We start from the raw sequence: 23,549 nt of genomic DNA on the forward strand, positions 1-23,549 counted from the left end.
CCTCGCAGCTTACCCCGCGGCCCGGCTCCCGCCGCTGTTTTGGAATTTTCGCGCGCTCCGCCGAGGCGCAGGCGGCTGTGAAGGCCGTGCGCAGGCGCAGGGGGCGGGGCCGGCGGGGGAGGGCTGTGCTCGTGGTGCTGGGAACGGCCCCGGGCTGAGCAGCGGGCGGGGCATGCCAGCAAGGGAGACGTGAGGAAAGTTTGGGTTTAGTAGAGGTCGGGTTTGCCGGGCAGCGTGCCGCCACGCTGTTAAAAAGTGAGTGAGTGGGAGCTTCGTTGTGTGCATTTAATATTATTGAGTTGCCAGCACCTGAGGGCTCAGCTGTAGAAATTCCAGAGTACTTGTGTGGGAAACAGCAATTCAACAAGGCAAAGTGGCTAGGATGTTTCCCACACATCTAGCACATCTGCACAGCACAGCTCTGAGCTCTGGGTGTGACACCCGTATGCATTGACACCCATAGCAGACCCGGTGCTATGAGTCTGGTTCATAGCTCATACAGGTCTTCAATCATTCCACATATTCCCTTTTCCATCAAAAGAAAACATGGGAGAATTTTTGTTTTCTACCATCAGTTGTGTCAACAGTTCCTTGGATGTCAACAAAATGAATTACTTAATTGCTGAAACTGTCCTGGTGCGGTGAAATCAGTTGGAGTGCAAGAGTTTTGATAACATCATTTTTCATGTTTCTGACTGGTTATGTTTCGTGGTCGTCCAATCTCTTATTTCTATCCCATAGTCAGAGAGTAGCAAAAAGCTGCCATTGTTAATCAGCTTGGTGCTTACACCATTAACAGAACCAATTTTCATCTTCCTAAGCAAGGACCAATATTCTTATTCGCATGCACACCCAAACGTATGGCCAAAGGTCATTGTAAAGTAACAGAAGCTGTGAAAAATAAACCTAGGCATTTAATAAAAAAAAGAAAAGTCACAGCAAATGACTAACATGCTTAAATTCACATAGGTGGAAAGAACACTTTCTAGTATTACCTTCAAATGACCCTTATTTTAAGTAGCCAAAAAAGTAAAAAATAAAGAAGTGGTATTGATTTGAATAATGAATTAGGTAGTACAAATCAAGTGAATGCCAATACAAATGTTTTGCTACTTCAGACATTTTGCATACAGTTTGCCCCTGTGGTACGTTTAATTAATGTAAAACATCTGAGTGTTCAAAAAATATTATTGGGACTATTTCTCATAACCTTGATCTTTAACAACAAGTACTACTAAGCATACAGTTAATTCAACCATATAATTTCAAAGGGAAAATTACTAGTAGTAAATATGTGAGCCTTCCAAAAACTGATACTATTAAAACTCACCAGAAGTAGCATTGCTATACGTAAGAATGCTATGACTTGAACATCATACGAACATGTCAGAAAGGATTTTTCTTGAGAACCTAGCAATTTCCTCTTTGCTTAGCTATGTTGCAGAAGCCACTCGTTAAGTTCTGCACTTTGATGACGTATAGCAGATGCTACACTTTGATTCAGGGCACTCTCACCCTTTTGTCTTTTGGACACTATTCATTCAGTAAGAAAAAATCCCCCCCACCCCCCCTTTTTTTTATTATTTTTTTGGAGAAAAGAAAGAAATACATCTTCAGCAGGTTTGGGGGGAAAAAAATCACAGTTGTTTGAAGCTGCTCAGAGGTTTGGAATGTTAGAATAATTACTTGTGAAGATAGATTAATGGGACAAACTGCAGGTGAGGCGCTCAAAGGTGAGTGGTAAATATAATTTATCAGTGCACGTGACCACGACATATGCAGTATATTCTATACACAATATAGTTGTTAGCTAAAAATCATGTGCTGTTTTAACAACTGAAGAGCTGCTGCTTTCACAAATGCACAGTACCAGGCAAAATGCCCTCAGACTCCTTATCTGAAGCAAATGAGCTAAGTACCTCCACATAACTCTGGTTAGTTCAAAACCTATCTGCAGAACAACGAGCTGATCTGTCCAGTGAATATACACTGCAGTCCTTTGCAGATGGAACTGGAACTATCCAACTATTAGTGAGGCAAACATAGTGTCAGGAACAGTCAAAAGGTTTCTCTTCCTTCCGGAGAAGATCACAGTATGTAACATGCACATGTGTACACATATATTATGCTTATCTATGTTTATGAGTATATATATATATCTATGTAAAATAAATAACAGGGAGCTGGGAAGCCCCTACAAGGTGCCAAAAAATGGTCTGTGAATGTGTCAGTGGTATTTTATGCTCCTTGAAATGAACCTTTAAGAATTGCTAGTGTTTATTGCCTTTTATGTTTCCCATTCTAGTGCAAAATACTGTCAACGGTTTACGGGCAGGTTCAGCCCAGTTCTGTGACAATTGGTGTGGGGGACCCACGGACCCATGCCCCAGGAAAAGGGAAGGGGGAAAGGGAAAAGGGAGATGGGCCTAGGAACAAAACAGCGGCAACGTTCTGAGGAGGAAAGCTAATTTACTAAATCAGATATCAGAAAGCAAAATAACACAATATATATAATACAATATAATTGGAATTAAAGCTAATAAATCAAATAAAATGAGCAAGAGAGAGTGTCCGATAAACCGAAGGCCTTACGCTAACACTGAAGGCGGACGGCAGCGAGCACCCACTGCTGAGTCCATCCCAAAGGAAAGAGCGTGTCCCGTGACCGCAGACAGTTTTTATCTTTCCCTCTGGGCGTAAACACGTAAAAATGCAAAGCATCGCAAAGTCCTCTGGGGAATGTAGTTCTTCTCCTCTGAGACACGTATACCTGGAACTATCGATGATCTATGGAGCTGGAGCAACTCTTCAACTCCAAATGCACTGCATGATGTTATGATGTGGAATATCAATACCAAAAATCATAAAACCATGACAAATACATGTATACAAGAATAAAATTTGGAATTTGTACTATGTATTGATCAATGAGCTAATCTTTACACTGACAAGATTATCATTGTTTTCCTGAACATCTTTTCAATACATGTATTCTAAGTACACGTTACTGCCCAGGCTGAAGCACTTAACTTGGTGATTAATTGTATTTCTGTCTCTGTAAATTTCCTCATGGATACATATCCTGAGTATAATTCCTATCCCTGTACATATTTGCACCCTCAGCGGATGCTGTAGAGAAAAACATGACTGAAGATGATCATTTCCAAGACATGATGAAAACAGCAAGATAAAAATATGTTCCTTGATATTCTGCTGTTTGTGGAATGGGTGAACACTGGAACATTCCTGAGGCTTTGTCAGCAGGAGCTGTGCACAGTGCATGGAACCTGAGGGCTTATTTCTGTGCTTTTACCTATTGATAGTCTGAAACGTTTCTGTGACTTACAGGAGGAGCATGAAATACTTGCTGCAGAATGGAAAATTAATGACTTTGCTTTGACCTGTTGTCTAAGTGACAGCTGTTACCAATATGAAATACTTGAATGAGAATTTCAGTTCCATGTATGTGACTATATTCTTTGTAACCATATATAAAATACACTACTTAAACAGATGAGTTATCTACACCTCCTAGAACCTGAGAAGTTTGAGGAAAATTTAAGGTAATGAAAGAGGAAACAGATTTTATTGGCACCAAGCAGGTGCAAATCAGCAAAATGTGATAAAGATCATGCCTGAACCATGCCTGAACCAGAGATTTGGATGTTTGGGAAACTTCCTGTTCAGAATCAAAATGCAGCTACTCTGGTGACTTACACCATTATTCAGACACATGTCAAGATGTGAAGTATTAAACTTTAGAAAATGAAATCACTGACAAAAGTACATCAGTGAATTCTAAACCATCAGCCACTGAAAGCCTTTAATATATTTTTACTTTGCAAACTTGATTATTAGAAGTGAGATTATCAAATTAAAAAATTAAATGAATTAATTTTTCTTCATGGTTTAAATGTATCCATGAGCAAGTTAAGCTCTTCTTGAAGCTAAGATTTCAAGCAAGCCCATGGAAGAGTAAAAAGCTGCAAGTAAAAGAGTTTATAATTTCTTATTCCATTGAGCACAGAAATTTTGAAGTGATCAAAAAGCAGAACTCACATATGTGGGAGGTACACCTCAACTTCTCATACAATGGTAGAAATCACTAACTGGGACAAAAGCAAAACGTTGCCACATGATACCTGCTGCTCAAAAAATGCAGCAGAACACAGTCACTGTCCTTGGGGGAGAATGCGAGAATGAGAATACAGGGAGAAACTGTAACTGGATAAATTTTTCTTAGAATTGCATTTTATCATCTGGATGAAACAGAGATGCATTAAAAATAGAAGCACGGTTACCAAACTAGCATAGTTTCTTTTAAAACAGGAGACTGCCTTTTCATCTTAGTCCTATGTCTTTCCATCAGAAGTCAGAATAATCTCCATCAAAACAAGAAAAACCCAAAGAGTAAGAAATAAAAATATAATCCTAAAGACCATAAGATGCAGTAAAAGAGGGTTGGATGGAATGACAATGAGATGTGATAACTCTTAGGTTTTAACTCAATCCCATGAAGTCATCCTTAAGAAATCATCTCAGTGGTCTTCATTATTAATTAAGCATTTGCTGAATGTTGTGTGTGATCTTTTGCTCAGCCTCGGAGGCCATTTCACTGGCCTGACCTTCATGTCTTTGATTATTATCTATTTCTTCAGTGTAGCCAATCTCTGTCACACAAAACCAGTTCCTAAGAATTCCTAATTCCATTATCAAAATGGAAAAAAATGACTGAATATTAGAGTAACTACTGAAACAGTTAAGCAGCTCTGTAGAGTTGTATTCATTCTGGTGTTAATCAAAACAAGGTTGAAAAAATACGGGTCTGTAATACAAGACAAGAATTGTAATTTGTGAATTTGTGGGATGCTTGCTTTGCCCCTTCATTTTCTGTACATTAACTGAAACCTCGTATTTCTCATTTCTTCGTTTAGCTTATTGGACGCTACAATATGGTGCTTCTTTGACCTTGCAAAGGAAATATAACTCCAATATTCCAGTGCCTTCACTACTTCTTTAAACAGTTTGTCATCCACACTCCTTTGCCTGCAATATTCATAGTTGCAAATCTCTGGAATGCATTCTTTCATAAATCTCTCAGTTGTTTTAGCAATCCTTCTTCCTTTATTGGTATTAACCTTTCTTTAACCTTGTCTATCTTCAGATTTAGTCCTTTCTTTATGACATCCCAGACAAAATATCAATTTGTTTTCTACCATTCTCTCACTGAATAAGTGTTCCTTTGTTTCCTTAATTTCCTCACTGACTTTAAAATATTCTGCAATTTAATACGGTGAACACGATTCGTAAGTGATAATAATTTACACGCATGTAATGCGTACGGTTCAAAACTGCCATGTACAGCTTTGTACACGTCCATAAAATCCAGTTTTAGGGGCATTGCTTCAGATATCTTCTTAAGAGAAGGATATGTATACAAACACACAATATATAGTAAAACAGCAAAGACAAGAAATGAATTATGGTAATTAAGCTGAGAATATGTATTGACAAGACACAAAAAAGTCAGCATGAATAGTGTTGAATTATCACAAATCTCACCATTGCAAAGACAAGCTATAAGATTTAATATCACACATGTAAATGTACTAAGTAAAAAAAAATGTACTAAGTACATGTAAATGTACTAAGTAAAAAAGTAAAATGTACTAAGAAATGCTAAGAGACAAAAAAATCTCATAATGCTGTTGGTGAAATAATCACAAAATTAAAATATGGGGTTTGTTGCTCCATGCATAATTTCATTAATTTTGGAAAAAGTTGCTTGTGCCCTCTTTTTTTTTTTTTTTTTTTTTTTTTGTCACCCACAAGGTCATAACCTTTATTTTCTCTTAAAGATGACCCTACAAGCTTGGTCGTTCTTTGAGCTTAAGTCAATCCCAGAATTCAGCTATGCATTTCATTACATGTATATACAGGCATTTCATTTCATAAGGCGTATATGAACTCTGGAAGCAGCTACAGCATTGTTAGAGGTTATTTTGTATTTAATCTTATAAAATAGTTGTAGTTTTTTTCATGAAATAATGTGATAGCAAATAAGAATAGCAAGCTGAACCTCCTCTCCACTAGGTTGTACCACATGAGGTTCTCAGTAACATGAAACTAAGTGTCAGCAACCTTAATACTTGCCTATAAAGCTCTTATCTGAAATTCAGTAGTCTGGGCAAAGCATTTGATAAAGAAATTGAGCATAAAGTCCGACATATTAAGCTATGACATATCCACCTGTTTGGAGCTTCTCAGTTCTCTTGTGTCAGCCTAACCAGCTGTGTAGGCCGAGATGGACAAGGGAGCCTTTCAGTTACCAGTAACTGAGCTAGCATGATCCACAGAATCTGAAGTGACCAATTCTGCAATTCTAAGCAATTCTGCAACCATGGATAGCAGCTCTGACTTAATTATCTACGAGCTGATGCTGCAAATGGATGACCTAGATTGCTATATGGGTGGCCTGATCTACTATGGTAATTTCTTTACTCCTAAGCTGCATTTTGTACAAATGAGAGTGGAAATATAATTAGCATTTCCCATCCTATAATTTAAACATTTTGAAATACTAGCCATTCTCTACTCCCCACATATCAAAAGCCCTCTAAATTTCTTGCTAACAATAGATAATCAGGTTGTGCAAATTGACGGAAAGGTGAACTGTGTTTGGAGTAACTCAAGAAACAGGTGGTATTTGACTGTAAGAGAACAGGCCTTGAACTCTGTTCATCCATGATCTCCCATCTATGTCAGAAAGTAAAATGCATCCAGCCTGATTTCACGAAAAAGCTGGTGACTTGAGCATACATTTATATACCACCTATTTTACCTTCTCTCACTAAAGCCGCAGTGCCGTGCACACAAGCACATCATAGGCAATAAAATTACAATTAAAACAGATCTGTGTGACAGAGAACTTTGTGAAGAGAGCATTGAAAGAACAATTAGTCCTCTGGGTGGCTGAGGACATTTTATTTGCTTCCTCCCAGAGGAAGATCTGTTTCCTTATCTGTTAAATGAGAATAATAATATTGTCATTGGAAAATGCTCTAGGAGTAAAACATGACGTGAAAAGGAAGTCCAATCTTTATTGTACAGACAAAAAATAATAGTTGAGAGATAGGAATGAATAAGAAATCATAGCTAAGAAACAGCAGGGAGAAAATGTGAGAAGTCTGTTCTTTTACGGAAGTCTGCAGCCACAGGAGGAAAAAAAAAAAGTTTTTAAATGTCATTTTTCAGAATTAGCTGGAAACACACAATTTAAAATTGTTGAAGAATCAACTAGCTCTTGTTTAGGTATATATTATTATACATTATTATAATTATATATTATATTAATATATATTATATACTAGATGTAGAAAAGCTTACTAGGACAAATGATGATGTAATTAGAAGGATATATTGTCTGTACAACACAGTTTTATCTGTCAGTTGGATTTGAAGTTGTGTGTAACTGAAATCTCATACAGGTTTATGCTTATCATTGGTTTCTCTTTGTATCCGCATGATAAAATTCTTTGGCCTACATAGGCCAAAAGTTATTTTTCAAGTTTAGGATTGCTACAGGTCTGTAGTGTCAACCTTCTCTCCCTCACAAATAAGAAAGAGGCTGGCCTATTAATGGCTTCCTAGGACTTTGTTTTGACCTCCAGAAGCTCTGTATTTCTGCACAGTGCAGCTGCATGCCTAAGGAGAGCCTTCTGCACAGCCTTGGCTGGTGGTTTGGTGAAGTCCTTGCTCCTTTGCTTATGATTCCAGCAAGAGACAGTGCAGCTGGTATGCTGCTGCATTTGTATTCAGCACAAACTTGTCTAGTTTTCCAGCATCAGGACTAAATTTCTCAGCACCTCACTAATACTTGTGTTTGAGTGGAAAGTGATGGTCTCAATGTTTGACCACATTGCTGGTACTGAGCAAGCCAAAAATTCTGGCATTCACTCCTCTGATTCTCATGCTTTGTATTTCACTGAGTCTGTACCTCCATTCTTCTGGCTGTGAATATCTCTGCAAATACTCTTGATCACAGCTCATTTGACCCAGCTCATCTCTTTCAGTAATCTGATGTTCCCCATCTAAATCCCCTGCAGCATGCAGACTATGCAGATAAGGCTGTGCTGCATTAGATATTGTACATACAAGATAGGCTTAACTGCATATTTTTTCTGCATGTTAAAGCTCTGTTGGCAGATATTTGAACACTTTTGACGTGTTTTCCCAGAAGATAGGTAAATGTCCACAATATTCTTACCCTCTTGACCAAAAGGCAGAGATAGAGGAAAGTAATGCTTCTTTAGCCTATATCCAGAAACGCTCAGCTGACAATCAAGACAACCCTAAAGGTACCTAATTTCTCAGACACTTAACTAAGAATCTTCTTAGTCCTATCTATTACCAAACAGACGATTTTCCCAGCAAAAAATAAATCGAGCATACTTTTTTCAGGACCCTCAGCTTGTAAATACTTTGGAATCTTTTCTGAAGGAAGGTACTATATGCTTTTAACAGTAATTATATTTTCTCTGCTAACAATTATTTACAGTCCAGGTTGTCATGCAGTTAAGCAGTAACAATCAAGGAACAGAGCATTTCCTAAGAATTAATGACTGGCTGGGTAGAGTTTAAAGCCTAAGGTACAGCCAAAGGCTATTAATTCCAGCTGGTCATTAAAAATCTTTCGGAAATACCTTGCTCCAAGGTCAGTATTACTGTTAAAACAAATGTAGGCAGATGGATTTATTTCGAGGGTTGCATTTTCAGTTGGTATGCATATGGCTTTTCTGGGGAATTTACACCTTCTTAACATTAACCAGCCAATTACTTGAGTCACCTCTTAGCATTCCAGTCTTCATACAGTTTTAATTATACTTATCATGAAAAATGGTAGCAAAGCACTCTGACTTTTCAGATCAGTGTATCTGATCATCATTTCAGATTTCTTAGCAGACGCAGGATGTTTTTTACCTCCCAAGCAAACAAACAAAATCTTTGCGATGTGCGTGTATTTGCCAGGAAGTACATACTCAGTCTTCTCCTCATTATCTGGTATGTTTGCACAACAACATGATCATTCAGAATAACAGCTGTCCAACAGGCCAAAATGAAAATTTAACTGAGACAGGATTTTATAGGCTTAAACAAGAGCCTATAAATAATAAATAATTCCATTTAAAACATATTCTGGGAAGACAGTGTAATAGCATAAGAAGAATTCAAGAAAATACATTGGAACTGGATCTGCTGTAACAGAAAAGAGGCACTCACTGGAAATACTGCTGCTCATAAGTGAAGATGGGAGTTGTGCAATTTTGAATAAAACAGGGATTGATTTAATTTCTACAAGCTACTGAATAGTTTTTAAGTCTTATGTTTCAAACTAATCAGTTATATTTCAGGATAGCCATCTACATTGCTTTATACTTTTGCAACATTCTGAATAAAAAAAAATACAGTAAAAACGTTGCTATTGAAATATTTTTGCTGTTAGGAGGCAGGAGGGGAGGAAATTCTGGAAGTTTAATAGAAAAAAAAAGACATTTTATAGTTTTATGTGTTTGTACACAAGAAGCCCCGGTGCATGTATAGCTAAATCCTCTTGCATTGCCAAATGTATGATATTAAAGTATTCTATCTCACTACTGATATTAAGACTACAAATCAGACAAATTTTCTGAAGCTTTTGAGTTTGAGAAGTACACAATCCCAGTTCTGTTTTTTCAAACAAATCGCAGAATCACAGAATTGTAGGTGTTGGAAGGGACCTCTAGAGATCATCGAGTCCAACCCCCCTGACAGAGGAGTTTTCTTTCACAAAAGTTTAGCTCCCTGAGTTATTACGTCTTCAGAAAGGTGGATGGACTTTGGGCTTCAGGCTTCGTCTTCAGCACTTTATCAGTAAGATGAAGGCACATATCAACATATCCCTCCTAGCTGTCGTTGGGATCACTGTCAGTAGATTGCATAGTTCCTAAAGATGTAAACGATGTTTCAACATTTGCATAGGGAGCTCAAAGATGCAGAGCAAAAGATGGTTCCAACAGTTTTTCGACATCCTTTTGCACTACAAAATCTCAAGTCATTTCTACTGAAACTCATGCAAGTGTTTGCTTTCTTTTCATGCGCGTATACACACATACACACTTCAGCAACCATTCCATCCTATTTTAAGATTATTTCCACTGACAAGGAAGTTTCTTCTATCCTTGCCTCAAAAACTTTTCAACATCCCGACAAATGTATGTGTGTGTTATTTGAAGGCTTCCAAAAATCCCAAGCACATTCTCCATTGAGCTAGGTAGGATTCAGAGCAAGTTCTAAGGCACAAATACTGCAAACAGTTACACATCTGCTTAATTTTATAGACTTGAGAGTCCCCTGGGAGGTAAGCACTTAATAAACATTTGCAAAATTGAAGCTTAAGTGTTTTTTATTGTAATATGTTATTAAGCGTGATAATGTGATCATCTCCTGTGATGGTACTATCTGTTCACAGTGTGAATTTTTCCATTCTGCCACCGACATCTGACAGCAGTAGCCAAACGCAATTCATGAACTCAGAGCCCCAGTCTGAATTCTGCATACTTTAAAAATTCAGGTTTGTGTAGCAAAAAAATAAAAAGGGTACTTTCCCAGTTTAGTCTGAAATAGTTGCAAATGCTGCTTGTGCCTGGGCATGAATTATGGACTTTTACACACTGTTTGGAAATCCGTGCTTTTAGTGTAAGAGACAGTGTATATAAAATCAAATTTTGTCCTTCTAAATGTGCTTTCGAGATGAAACATCCACCCCTCCGACATTAACTGGATAAGTTGCAGCAGTTAAGAGTGAAAGGATGCCAAGACTAAACTATTTACTTAAAGGATTCCAATTTGTCCAAGCACCAAATGGTTTAAGTCTCTCAACCAGACAATTAATAATAAAACCACCATTCCAAAATGCTGTATAGCACCCCAGATATATACCCAAGTTTAGCACTATCTGATTGTCCAACATGCTGCACATTGCTCTGAACAAAAAATTCTCACCAAATGGATAGCTTCAACCCTGAAATCTGTACCAGACATTTGGGATGGATAATGGAAAAAGATGTAAATGCCTCTAGGTTTTAAACTGCAGCTCATCTTTCTGCAAACAAATACTCGGGGAAAAAAAAAAAGAAAAAAAAAAAACTGGGCTTTTTTTTGTTTTCACTGTTATTCCAAGAACTAATACTTCACGTTAATCATAATTGACAGATACCCTTCCTTGTGAGGACAGAGATGGCACTCAATTGGATAGGAAGTGGTGGGTTTTTTTGTTTGTTTGTTTGTTTTTCCAAGCTGAATGTGTTGCATCAAAGTAAAAGGAAGCCTTTTGCAATTTTTAATTCTATGCCACCTAGAAGCCATTCAGAGGACCAGACTCAGAAAGTGTCTTAGCTCTAAATTTGAGTGAAAGAAGCAAATTGGAGCAAATACAAATGAAAATCGGAGTGAAAAACACAGGAGAGCAATATGAGCAATATGGAGATCTAAGTGCTGAATGATAGAAGCTAACACAAATTTCTGTATATCGATAAAAGAAATACAGAAGCACAGACTCTATTAAGCAGCATTTGCTAGGTTGTTTTCATAATTCCGATTTGCTTGTGTGGCAATGTGATTAGGTTTCATGAAGAATTAAAATAATCTGTGTCTGAGTTCTTATATTTTAATGTAATAATGGAACTACTGATGATGTTAGAGGCCTGCTGCTCCACCTGGACTGCCACAAGTCCATGGGGCCAGGTGGAATCCACCTGAGGGTGCTGAGAGAGCTGGCAGAGGTGATTTCTGAGCTGTTTTTCACCTTCTATCAACATTCCTGGTCAACTGTAGAGGTCCCAGAAGACTGGAAATTTGCCAGTGTGACTGCCATCTACAGGAAGGGTTGTTAGGAGGATCTGGGGAACTACAGTCCTGTCAGCCTGACCCTGGGGCCAAGTAAGGCTATGGAGCAGATCATTTTGAATGCAATTGCATGGCGTGTGTAGGACAACTTGCGGACAAGGCCCAGCTGGCTTATGAAGGGCAGGTCCTGCTTGAGCAACCTGTTCTCTTTCTATGATCCAGTGACCCATCTCGTGGATGAGGGAAAGGTGGTTGACATAGTCTACCTAGACTTCAGCAAAGCCTTTGACACTGTCTCCCACAGTATTCTCCTGCAGAAGCTGGCAGCCCATGGCTTGGACAGGTACACTCTTGGCTGTGTAAGGAACAGGCAGGTTGATGGGCCCAAAGTGGTGGTGAATGGAGGTAAATCCAGCTGGTGACCTGTCATGAGTGGTGTTCCCCGGGGGTTGGTACTGGGGCCTGTTCTGTTCAGTGTCTTTACTGATGACCTGGACAAGGGCATTGAGTGCATCCTCAGTAAGTTTGCAGATGATAGTACGTTGGGAGGAAGCATCGATCTTCCTGAGAGTGTGAATCCCTTCAAAGGGATCTGGACAAGCTGTATCACTGGGCTGAGGTCAATGGGATGAGATTCAACAAGACCAAGTGCCAGGTCCTGCACTTTGGCCACAGCAAACCCCAGGCAACGCTACAGGCTTGGGGCAGAGTGACTGAAAGACTGTAGAGTAAATGGACCTAGGGGTATTGGACAACACTCAGCTAAACAGGATCTAGCAGTATGTCCAGGTGGCCAAGAAGGCCAATGGCATCCTGGCTTGGATCAGAAATAGCATTGCCAGCAGGAGCAAGGAAGTGATTGTCCCTCTCTGGTGAGGCTGCACCTTGAGTACTGTGTTCAGTTTTGGGCCCCCACAACAAGAAAAACATCAAGGCCTTGGAGCATATCCAGAGAAAGGCAACAAAGCTGAAGATGGATCTTGAGCATAATTCTTAGGGGTGCAGCTGAGGGAACAGGGTCTGTTCAGTCTGGAGCAGAGAAGACTGAGGGTATTATCACTCTCTACAGCTTCCTGAAAGGAAGTTCCGTCAAGGCGGGTGTCACTCTCCTGCATAACTAGTGATAGGACCAGAGGTAATGGCCTCAAGTTGTGCCAGGGGAGATTCAGGTTGGATGTTAGGAAAAATGTATTCTCCAAAGAAGTGGACAGGTGCTGGAACGTGCTGCTCAGGGAGGTTTTTTGAGTCGCTGTCCATGAAGGCATTCAAGAGCTATTTTGGATGTTGCACTGAGGCACATTGCTTAGTGGGAAATTATTGGTAGTGGGTTGATGGTTGGATTAGATGATCTTGGAGGTCTTTTCAATCTTTATTGATTCCATGATTTTATTATTCTATGTCCAAAATAATAGCTTGAATGAATACCTATCAGAAGTTCTAGAAGGTGGTATACACATCTTGGAGCCCTTCAGCATTCATAAGGAGTGCAGAACATCCTCTCTGACAGAATTCCAGATATAGTTTTATGTATTTCCAGGGTCATCCCCAGATTTATCATCTGTATTTCATCTCATGTAACTTAAAAATATTCAAGAGAACCTAACAGAGATGCTTTGGCATTAGACCCCTAGAATCTGCATAGATTGTTATAAATAGCAGCATTCAAAGCTGCTCATCTAATAGTGGCAGTGTCTTCTTCCAGCACTTCGCAAACTACATGCACTTTTCAATTTCATATTCTCTGGAATGCTGTTGTTCTCCCTTGCTGTGATAACAGACTGCTTAAATGAGCATATACCTAGGCAGAGTGGTGTTATCAGAGGACTTGGGAAACAGGAGCAGTGTTGTGGCTGTGTTCTTGCTGAAACAGTGAACAAATTTTCAGCAACAAATTCTGCAACATACACAAAGCTCAGGAAGTAAATATCTGCTCAGGATGCTTGATCTGAGGCCTTTGCACACAGCATAAATACTATATCAGATTTCCATATTCACTTCAGTGCATATCTTCTTAAGTTGTTACTGAAATATCCTTCCTCGGTTCTCCCTTCTGAGACACTAAGCATGGAACTTTTCCTTCCAGGGAAAATTTCAGCACAACGGAGTTAAAAACCTAATAAGGAAACAGGAGGGATTTTAAGTCAAGTATGATTGTATGAAGCTGAGAGTTACACACTTTTTCATTAGTCTGAAGAATCACGCTGCCAGTCTGTTTATCAATTTTCTAAGTTAAAGGATCACTCAGAATGCAGTCACACAAAACAGTGGTCAGTCATTTAGAGGAATTATACTGAGTTAACTTCTGAAAGTATCAACATAAGCAGTCCAACAATAATAATTTTGTTTACCATCACATGAGGGGCAGATCAGAAATCTGTGTTTTCCATTAGAATAGCAGAATGAGTATTAATAGAAGGGCCTTGTTATGAAATATGCTGCAGTTCAAAATTCACTGGAGCCCTGACCCTCTTTGTTGTTTAAGGAGATCATGTTGGATCAAAGGTCCGCTGAGATATGGAAAGTCTGTGATGGATGAAAGGCTTAGATTTTATCAGTTATTAAAAGATATAATCATAAGAGAATGTGGAAGGATTCACGGCACACTATAAATAAGATGTATAGACATTTTTAATTTTAAAATAGATTAAAGCACACTTGAATAGCAATATCTTGTGTAAGTTACTTCAAACCATTCTGATTTTTGTGTATTTTCAGTTGACAATACCTCTACCTCTGTTCTCTTGAGACTGTAGCACTCTCGAGAATGCAGATCAGCAGCTGAACAGTTAACAGGTATTGAATTTAAGCCACAATTTACAGCAGTGACTGCTTCCAGAACCCACTTCCTTGGGAATAAAAGAAAAGCTTTGGTATCTTTTTGCCACCTTTGTAGGGTGGAATGAAAGGGACGGCATCCGCAACAATAACCACAGATGCTCCTGAAAATTTGGTGACTTGTTTGGTTACTGAATGAAATTGTACAGACCTAGAGAGAGACACAAGATAAACCACAGCCAGACAGAGCTTTTACTAAGGCAAAATTCTCTGCTCTGCTCGTTGCAGCTCACAGTGTCACAGCGTATTTCCATTGAAGCTCTTTCTCGGTTGCTTTTAAGCTCTGTTTTGTTCAAAAAGCTTTAGTAAAACAGCCCAAGATGATAACTCAGTGAGATGTGCTTATTTTCTAGGATGGCAGACCAGCAAGGATGAATTTGCAAGCATAATTTCCGAAGATAAACAATTTGCTTAATTGTATGGATATTCTTAGCAAGGTTGTATCAATGGTGTCCACTGACACCAGGATATCCCCAAATCAAGTTTTCCTTTTAATTCATACTTTTTTAAAAAAGACAATTATGAATCTGATCTTGAAAAAGAAACCACTTGTAGCCAAAACAGGGAGAAAGTCATAAAATGTATTCTTCCCCGGTGGAATTTTGAAAGAGAAGTAAATCTGTGGGGCAACACTGTCCCCTTGTATTTGGGGATTTTTTTTTTTTGTGTGTGTGTCATTGAAAACTATGAAAAAATATATGACTATAAATGGCAAAGTGTCAACTGAAGCACATTTATAAGGGGACATCACGTTCAAGATGCGAACACAGCACTCTGGCTCTCATTTATGTGGAGTGCAATTGCATTAGTTACCCTGATCCCTTTCCATTCCAGCAGTTTTTTAGTCCTCTGCAGTATTCATTAGGACTATAAGGGCTCTGAATGAGAGCACTCGGAACAGGCCCTAACTATCCCATGCACTTAATAAGTATTATAAAATATGTGATTTGATGTGAGGCAAATGTAACAGTTTTTAAAATATTATGTTTTATTTTAATTGCAAAAGCATTATTTTCCATTTTATGCAGTATTCTGTTGGTCTATTACAAAGTTCTGAGTATTTTAAGTTTCTGACTATTTTTAAATGCAGAAGGTGGATGTGTTCTTAAACTGTGTGTTTCATTCACTTTTCTGTCCATTTTCCCACAGCTGACCTCTGCACCTTGCTGTCCCCCAGGTAGCAGCCCATTGCTCCCTTATTAACAGTCCCCTGCTCCTTCCAGCTCATTCTATCCCAGGCTCATGTCCTTTTCAGTCTTGCTCAGCCAACTTCCAATGCCTCCCTGGCTGTCGTTGCCTCCCAGTTTTGCTCAAGGGGATGTTGCTGCTGCTACCCACAGTTCAGACAGTGCTCTCCCTGGCCCATCTACACTGACCTTCTATTGGCTTTCGTGGCTAGTAAAGTCCATTCATTCATTCAGTTCCTTTTTACTAGAGGTGCAAAATGATTTTATGTGATGCAGTGGAGTGTCTGCAGTTAAAAATCCTTTTCTTCTACTACACATACTAACAGTAAAGCTACACTAAGCTAACAGGACTATTTGCAGTAAGTCAGTGCCCTTCTATTCTGCTTAGTCCTATTTGTACCCTGAAGAGATGATTTAAAAGAACAAGAGTATGGAAAGGAGTTCTGCAGACTCACAAAATCAGTAGGATGGGACAGAAGATAATTTTTAGGGAGAGTTAGTGAAGCTGGCTTCTGGCTAGGATGGTCTTCTGGAGCCGCTTCATCTAGGCATCCCTCGAAGAGCTTGCCAAAGAGCAAAAACTGAAACAGAAAATATATTCAGAGATGTCCACCAGGAACATCAGCCCCAGGAAAATTCCCAGGTGCAACTTCCTGTGTTTTTGAAGACTTTTAAAACATTTCAGAACAAAAAAAGCACATGCAAAAAAATATGAGCCTACCTGGTATTTTTCTTGGCCTCCATGCTAGAATAACTTGCCAGTAGCAAATTCCACACGCTGAAACCACAGTTCTCTCTGCACACTCGTGTGTTTCCCATCATACACACACACATAGACATACACACACTGCATAGAAAAACATTGAAAAAGCCAGCATCAACATTATAAAAAATATCCCCCAAAGCAAGTTATCGCCTCCCCTACGAGCAGGAACACTAGGCTCTTATGCTCAGCATCCAGGCACAGCTAAGCCTCCCTTGTCCAGCAGAACGGCACCCCTTGTCACTTCACACAGACTTCAAATGCACCTCCTAAAGAAACTTTTGTGAGTCCTCCCACATGCGCTCAGGTATAGTTCTCTCTTGTTTCACTTTCTCTGCTGTTTTCCTTCCCTTTCTGCTGTGTGGCTCACAGCTCTTGGCTGCCGTCTTTCTCAGCATCTACTCTCCCTGCTTCTGCGAAGGCAAGCTAGCAAAAAGAAGAGCATGTGTGCGTGTTTGTAAAACTCTTCCTAAGACTCAGGCAAAACTGGAACCATGCAGTGCTTTGTGAAACATACACACAAAGCAGAGAAACAAAACAAAGCAGAAGAAATTCAGATAATCCTTTCCCAGAGAACTCTCTTCCCTGAGAGGCTTTGTAGGGTGATATCATTTTGGGGACTCTCCGCACCTTCAATGTCTACTACCTTACAGGCTCGCAAGACATTCTGTACCTGTGCACCAGCTTTTTCCATTGGCTTTTTAGAGGAACTCCCTTCAAACATTCAGGTCACAGATGTCACCAAGCATTGCTGCATTTGCCAGCTCACAATGAGCCTTGCTGGATGCCTCAGGGACAGCTAAATGGGACATATGAAGTGGGGAGCATGAAAGGGGAAGGGAAAAGAGAGGAAAAACTGTGTCATAGGTGGACTGAAGTCCTATGAAAATGAAAGAGCTGTTCCCTGCTGAGATCCACAGAGGTAAAAAGGTACAGTCTGGGTCACTGCATGGAGGTTACAGCAGCTCTCTTGTAAGTATTGTAAGTTTTAAGCAAAAAGAACATAAAAAGATGATACTTCAATGAAGAATGGCCAAAACAGAATACAATTTTTAAGTACCAAAAGGGAGACAGAAAAGTGGATGTCATGGTAGTGAGCTCAAAGCCTAGAACTTACTTTCAGGAGCATGTTTTGGCACAGCTCTTCTACATGTCTTTGGTGACAGAGGGATTGGGCACTTCCACAAACTCCTTTCCCCTCTGTGCAGTTTTCTTTCCATTCCAGGTCAAAAGGTCTCCCCAGGTGTATGAATCTGTTCAAAATGTTCCCACACGTCAGTGACAGAAGTACAATTTGCAGCTCAAGGGAGTTTAAAACCACCCTGACCAGATTCTCACCCACAATTCTGGAACACAGATCAAATGTCATTTGGAGCATCTGCAGTCAGAAGTCCAGACGCGCTTTTTATAGTCACTGAAAACAGACAGAGACCTCCACAGGGGTGATCTACTGTGCCCAGGTCACGTATTGAGGGTTAAATGGCATGGACAGCATCAGCAGGACCACGCTTTGCAATGCACACCCTGCAGCCAAAGCAGGGAAGACTGATAGTGATGCAGATTTACCTATGAGTAATCCAGCTGAAGACAGTTTAAAAGAAGTTCTTGCTCCAGGCTCTTAAACACCCTTGCTGACTCGCTGACTCAGGGTCTATTCCCATCAGATTTGGCAGGAATTTCCATGATGCTCCCGTATGCTCATTTCAATAACAAAATGTTTAAAAGTTCTTAATAGTTCCCAAGGAACCATAACCAGCTAATGTGTAAATCCTCATTAATTCATGGGCTACTGATCCAGTGGACTGTAGCGATTACTTGGGAGCGCTACAGTCTATTGCGTTAGAAAACATCCTGCTGAAATTGGTTTAAATCCATGCATTATCTAATTAATTGGGGAACATATTTATGAGATTAAATCTGTAACAGACAATGTGCTTAAAAGCACTTCCTGTCTCCGTATGTATACTTCTCCCTAAAATTATGCTGAAATGCCTGACAACGGCATAGAGATCAAAGCAAGAAGTTCAACTGAACGGAGAAATGTTAAGCAAATTAGACAGGACAGCTGGTCACTGCAGCTCAGGTATTTGTTAGTATTTTCACAGATCATATGCTTAATAACCAGTTATATTCATAGTCAGACCTCACCGAGGGCTAAAAATAACTCCTCTTGATTTACAGTTCCACTTCCTCGCTCGGTTCAGTGTAAGCCTGACTGAACGAGGCAGTGTCTGCGTGGTGCTCACAGAGCTTGTACTGTGATAAGCGTTTTTATTCCATTCATTTAACTACACAAGAATCTCGTTGTCAACTTTTTTTGCAAATTATATGATGATAAAAGTTTTAACAGCCAATAAAGTATCTGCTTTCTCATTTAGTGAGAAGTAATCCATCGGGCTCTTGGAATTACAGGTTACTTACGGGTCAGTTACATGTTTCGAAGCTAGGTAAGGATAAATTGGTGTTTTAATCTTGAAATTAATAGTTGTAATGCATCCCATCTCCAGCGCCACCTGGGAAGTGATGGTCCTGATGAAGGACAGTCCCCACATGAGGGTAGGCCCGAGGGCCACAACCCCACATCTTCTGTGCAGAGCACAACATACATTGTGAGAGGGGAACGGGGAATCTATGCTCCATGAGGCAGTGCAATGGAAATGGAAAAAAAAAAAAAGCAGCATAATACTCCTCCTCCTGCGAGTACTGTCTATCTACCCAACCATTCTTGTTTAATTCCTTTCCCCTCCCTTGTACTCCAGAAGGCCAGACAGATGTTGCTTAGTACGGGCCTATCCCCCAACAGGAGACCTAGGGCTGCCAAAACCGACAGAGCTTGGAGCAGGAATGCATGGTCTTACTCAGGCTCTAAATGCATTGGCTTTAAATGCTGGCTCTCCTGAATCAGATGGTGGAGCTCTCTATCTTTCAAAGCTTTCAGGCTTTCTACCTTCTGCCATAAATCATTTTTTCAAACACCTCAGCGGCACTTCTACCCCTCAGCAGATGGGGAAACCCACCCAACTCAGTCACCCATGAGTGGGCCGTGCCTCACAGACTTCCCTTTTCCAGCCAAGACAGAGACCTCCCCTGCTTGGGAAGCAGCTTGCAGCCTCCAGCTCCCAGCTCCTCTCCTCCCCCAGGCCCGGCTTTGGCCTTGCTTGTCAGCAAGTTGCACAGCTCACTGGTTCTGTAGGCAGACCTGCACAGTCATTCCACTGTGTCAGGCTGAGAGAAAGGGGCAGAAATTCTGGACATGAGAGCCAGGGGCTTTGCACCTTGCTCTGCGTTCTTCATCCATGCCAATGCAAGGGCCTTGCTCACCGCTTAAAAACTGCCACTTCAAACCATCGGGTTAAACCCAGAGTAAGGCCTGGGGGGATGCACGAATTAGCAAGATCAGTGGAGCTGTATGCTAATGCACTTGGTGTTTTTTGGGGTGAGTTGAGTTACAGAGCACCAACCAATCCAGGGCAGATAGACCAACTCCGCAGTAGCCTTACCCTACATCAGTGTCTAGGAGCTACCATGGCAGTGCTAACACCAGTGACCGGTCCACACGGTTACAGAGAGGGTGTAAACATTCCTCAGAAAGGCTGCTGTGGTGTAGCAAGTAGCCTGGATGGCTGTAGATAATATCACAGACAGAAACCTGAGGCAGAGATTCCTTTGCTTCTGCAGTACCCGTGGAGTCAGAATAGCTCCTGCAGTACCAAAACCCATGTATACGTTAGGTGACTTAGTCAAAGCAGCGCTGCCGCTTCCTTGTTGCACTTAATCATCCGCAATTAACCATGCAAAGTTAAACTGGGCAGGTATTTTTTAAGCTGCTCAGGCTGGGTATTGCAGTTTTCTGGCATGTGTCCTGTTCGAGCAGTAAGGTCCAACGTGTCTGCAGCAAAAAGGACAAGAATGATTAAACGAAGCAGGGAAGTAGTAATTGTTCTCATTACTTGCAGCAGTCATTAAAAGTAATTATAATTTGGCAAAGGTGGTTCTCAGATATAAACAGTCGGTGTCACAGATGCTCACTGGGAGTGAAAGTTAACAAAAATGAAACACCTGTTCATACATCAGTGCTGCTGCAGTTCAGCAGCATGCAGCATTCCTGAAGCTGTTAAATGCATGCATTATGCCAACAAAAATTTGGCCACTTTTTACTTAAGGCCTGAATAAATATGGCCAATCTCTGACAAAAATCTGATTAAAGTTTTCCCTGAGGTTAGCAGGACTGACAGCAAGAAGTGACATTTTAAAGAAATCTAAACGTGACCACTAGCGTAAGGAAGACAGCTATCATCGATGTGACGGAGGATCCTGGAAGAAAAATTCTGGCTAGAAGCATATATTGATTTATTCCCTACGGCCTCCAGTCAGTGGGTGGAGCTGCTCCTGGGCACAGCCGGGACACTATGGGCAAACTCAGCCATTCCAGCTCATGCAAGACTTGGGTGGATGCTGTTCTTACGGCTTGTGACCCACTAAGGACGAATCTGCACCAAGTTTTAGTCTGTCCAGTGCTGAGCATCTGTTTGATGGAGAGCATTTGCAGTAGAAAAAAAAAAAAAGGTGTGCGAGATTTCTGCAGTTAAGACTGTTAGCTGTATTTCTCTTCTGTGCCTGAACTTCTGAAGAATGTAAGGAGTTGTGTTTGTACTTCCACCTGGTCGTGAAGGGGCTGAATTCTAAATTATCTCTACACACTCGGGCTTTTGTTTATGTGAAATGTTGAAGACTTGTGATTTATGTATGGAGGGGTTATAGGACAGAGCAGAGCACGGCTGCCTCTGTGGTGCTCCGGGATGCACGGCCAAGCGTGCCTGCACATGGCAGAGCACGGGGGAATATGGAACAAGAGGCTTCAGGCAGAAACGCAGGGCTGGAGCGGGCACAGGAACGCACTCCGGCTCATCACACATGCTTCCATACTCCTTAAGCCTCCCACCTTAAGGAGTGCTGCAGTGTTCACAACTGTAACGCTGCTGATGTTGCACGATGGTGGGAAGAGCGGCTTATTTCTCCGCTACGTTTTAACAAACAAACCGGAGAACGGAAAAGCCAAGAACTTGTGTTGAATGTTTAGGTAAAGTGTTTTCCTCAGAGTGAAAATGAAACGTGTAATCCAGTCCTAAACCACCACATCCTCCTAACGCAGACAGGGCAATGCCATCAGCAGATAAGCACCACTTCAGACTCGGTTTTAGAACTGGCTCTGGCTCCGAAATGGGCCGAATGTGTGTCTCCTAAACATATTGAATACAAAAACATCCCAAGTCCGCGCTCCCAATCAGCGTGATCGCATCCGCACAGTTGAATGCTCTATTAAAAAAAGCACTCTGTAAAACAACCACACCCACAACCAGTAAGTTATCATAGTTTTTATTCATGTTAGAATTTCTATCAGTGTTTGAACATTAATATTTAGAGAGTTTGTACAGTTTCCATTCAATGTTTAAAATGAGAACCACGCTAGATCACAAATGGTAACTAAAACACAGTTCAGAATTGTATGAATATTCACACTCTCTCTTTTAACACTGTTAAAACACTTTCTTTTCTGCTAGGGGGGTTTACAAGGAAAAGTGTGCACTGTAATCACATCTCAGCAGTGTTCCAAAACATATTGGTATCATCATTACATATAACTCTTTAAAAATATACTTCTGTCAAAAGACTTGATGACTACTATGTACACTACAAAAATAAATTTTCATATAAATAAATTATATGGCATAATTTTATCTTTGTAACTGAAATGACACAAACCCACTCCTACCAAAACAGGCAGGAAATGAGACCCAGTTTCAATATTTTTTTTTTTCCTTTTAACTCCTTACGCTAAAAGCTACGAAGAGTCCTTAATGTAAATGTTATATACTCTTTCCTATTTAACATTAGTAAGCACTCTATACAAATAAAAATCCATTAAAAAGTAAAAACATAGCTGTAATAGTGTTTCCAATAGAAATAAAATCCCTGCATTTTGTTTGTTTTAAACTGGCATGACAAATACTGTAAGAAAACATTCTTATGATACAAAAATATAAATATCACCCATGATTAAAAACGTTTAAAAACAAAACTCAAAACAAACGTTGCCAGCCACTGAGTTCAACCTCGGCCAATGTGATTGCTGTCAGAAAGAAGGCACACGCTGCACAGGGGCAGCAGGCAGCTTTTCAGGCACAGGCGTGTGGAGGAGGAAGGGGCCGGGGCAGGTGGAGACCCCTTCCTGGCCACCGCTGCCCCGAGGAGGAGGAGGGAGCGAGGCCTGGGCCCTGCGGCCAGGCAGCAGCGGTGACAGAGGGAGCCCTGCTGACCTCTGACACGCGAGCGCACACACTTGGCAGTTGAAGGTAGCTTCCAATTAGTATCATACAGTCTTGTTGCAGAGTTTTTATGATCTGAGGTCACTATGCTGCTAGTGCTAAATTGGGGCCCCTCATCTTTTTGTCATTAAGGTTTTTCAGGCTAGACAGTGAACTGGACCAGTAGGCAGTTGCGACATTAACCCTTAGTGTACATTGAAACAGTAGCTTATGTATCATGGGAACAATACCAGGCTCTCACCTGCTCTTTGAGCGTTCACATTGGAGATCTGTAAACAAGTGCCTCATATCAAAGTGTTTTCAAGTGAGCAAAAAAGGCATGGAAACTTGTGCATTCTAGTTATCCCCATTTGCTGCGCTAGGAAGGTCTGTGGGCAAAGATAAGACTCCGTCAAGTCGCTGGAGAAATACCCATTCCCATCCAGGAAACAGCTGCGGCCGTTCAGGCACCATGCTTACAGAAAAGCCTCACCAGTACTGCGTTCAGAAACCCAACGCTGGCCACGTCTACGTGGCTCTGAACGCACGCTTGCATTTCCACTTGCTCTGAAAAAC

General features: G+C 40.6%; 1 protein-coding gene across 1 annotated transcript in view; it reads left to right on the forward strand.

The window, feature by feature from the left end:
• The window catches only part of AOPEP (aminopeptidase O (putative)), a 296,802-nt gene that overhangs the window by 257,015 nt on the left and 16,238 nt on the right, over nucleotides 1-23,549 (forward strand). The gene's annotated exons all lie outside the window — the stretch shown is intronic.

The sequence above is a fragment of the Cyrtonyx montezumae genome, unplaced genomic scaffold (assembly GCF_038088225.1).
Source record: "Cyrtonyx montezumae isolate F1298 unplaced genomic scaffold, pur_monq_1.0 scaffold_36, whole genome shotgun sequence".
Classification (NCBI taxonomy): Eukaryota; Metazoa; Chordata; class Aves; order Galliformes; family Odontophoridae; genus Cyrtonyx; species Cyrtonyx montezumae.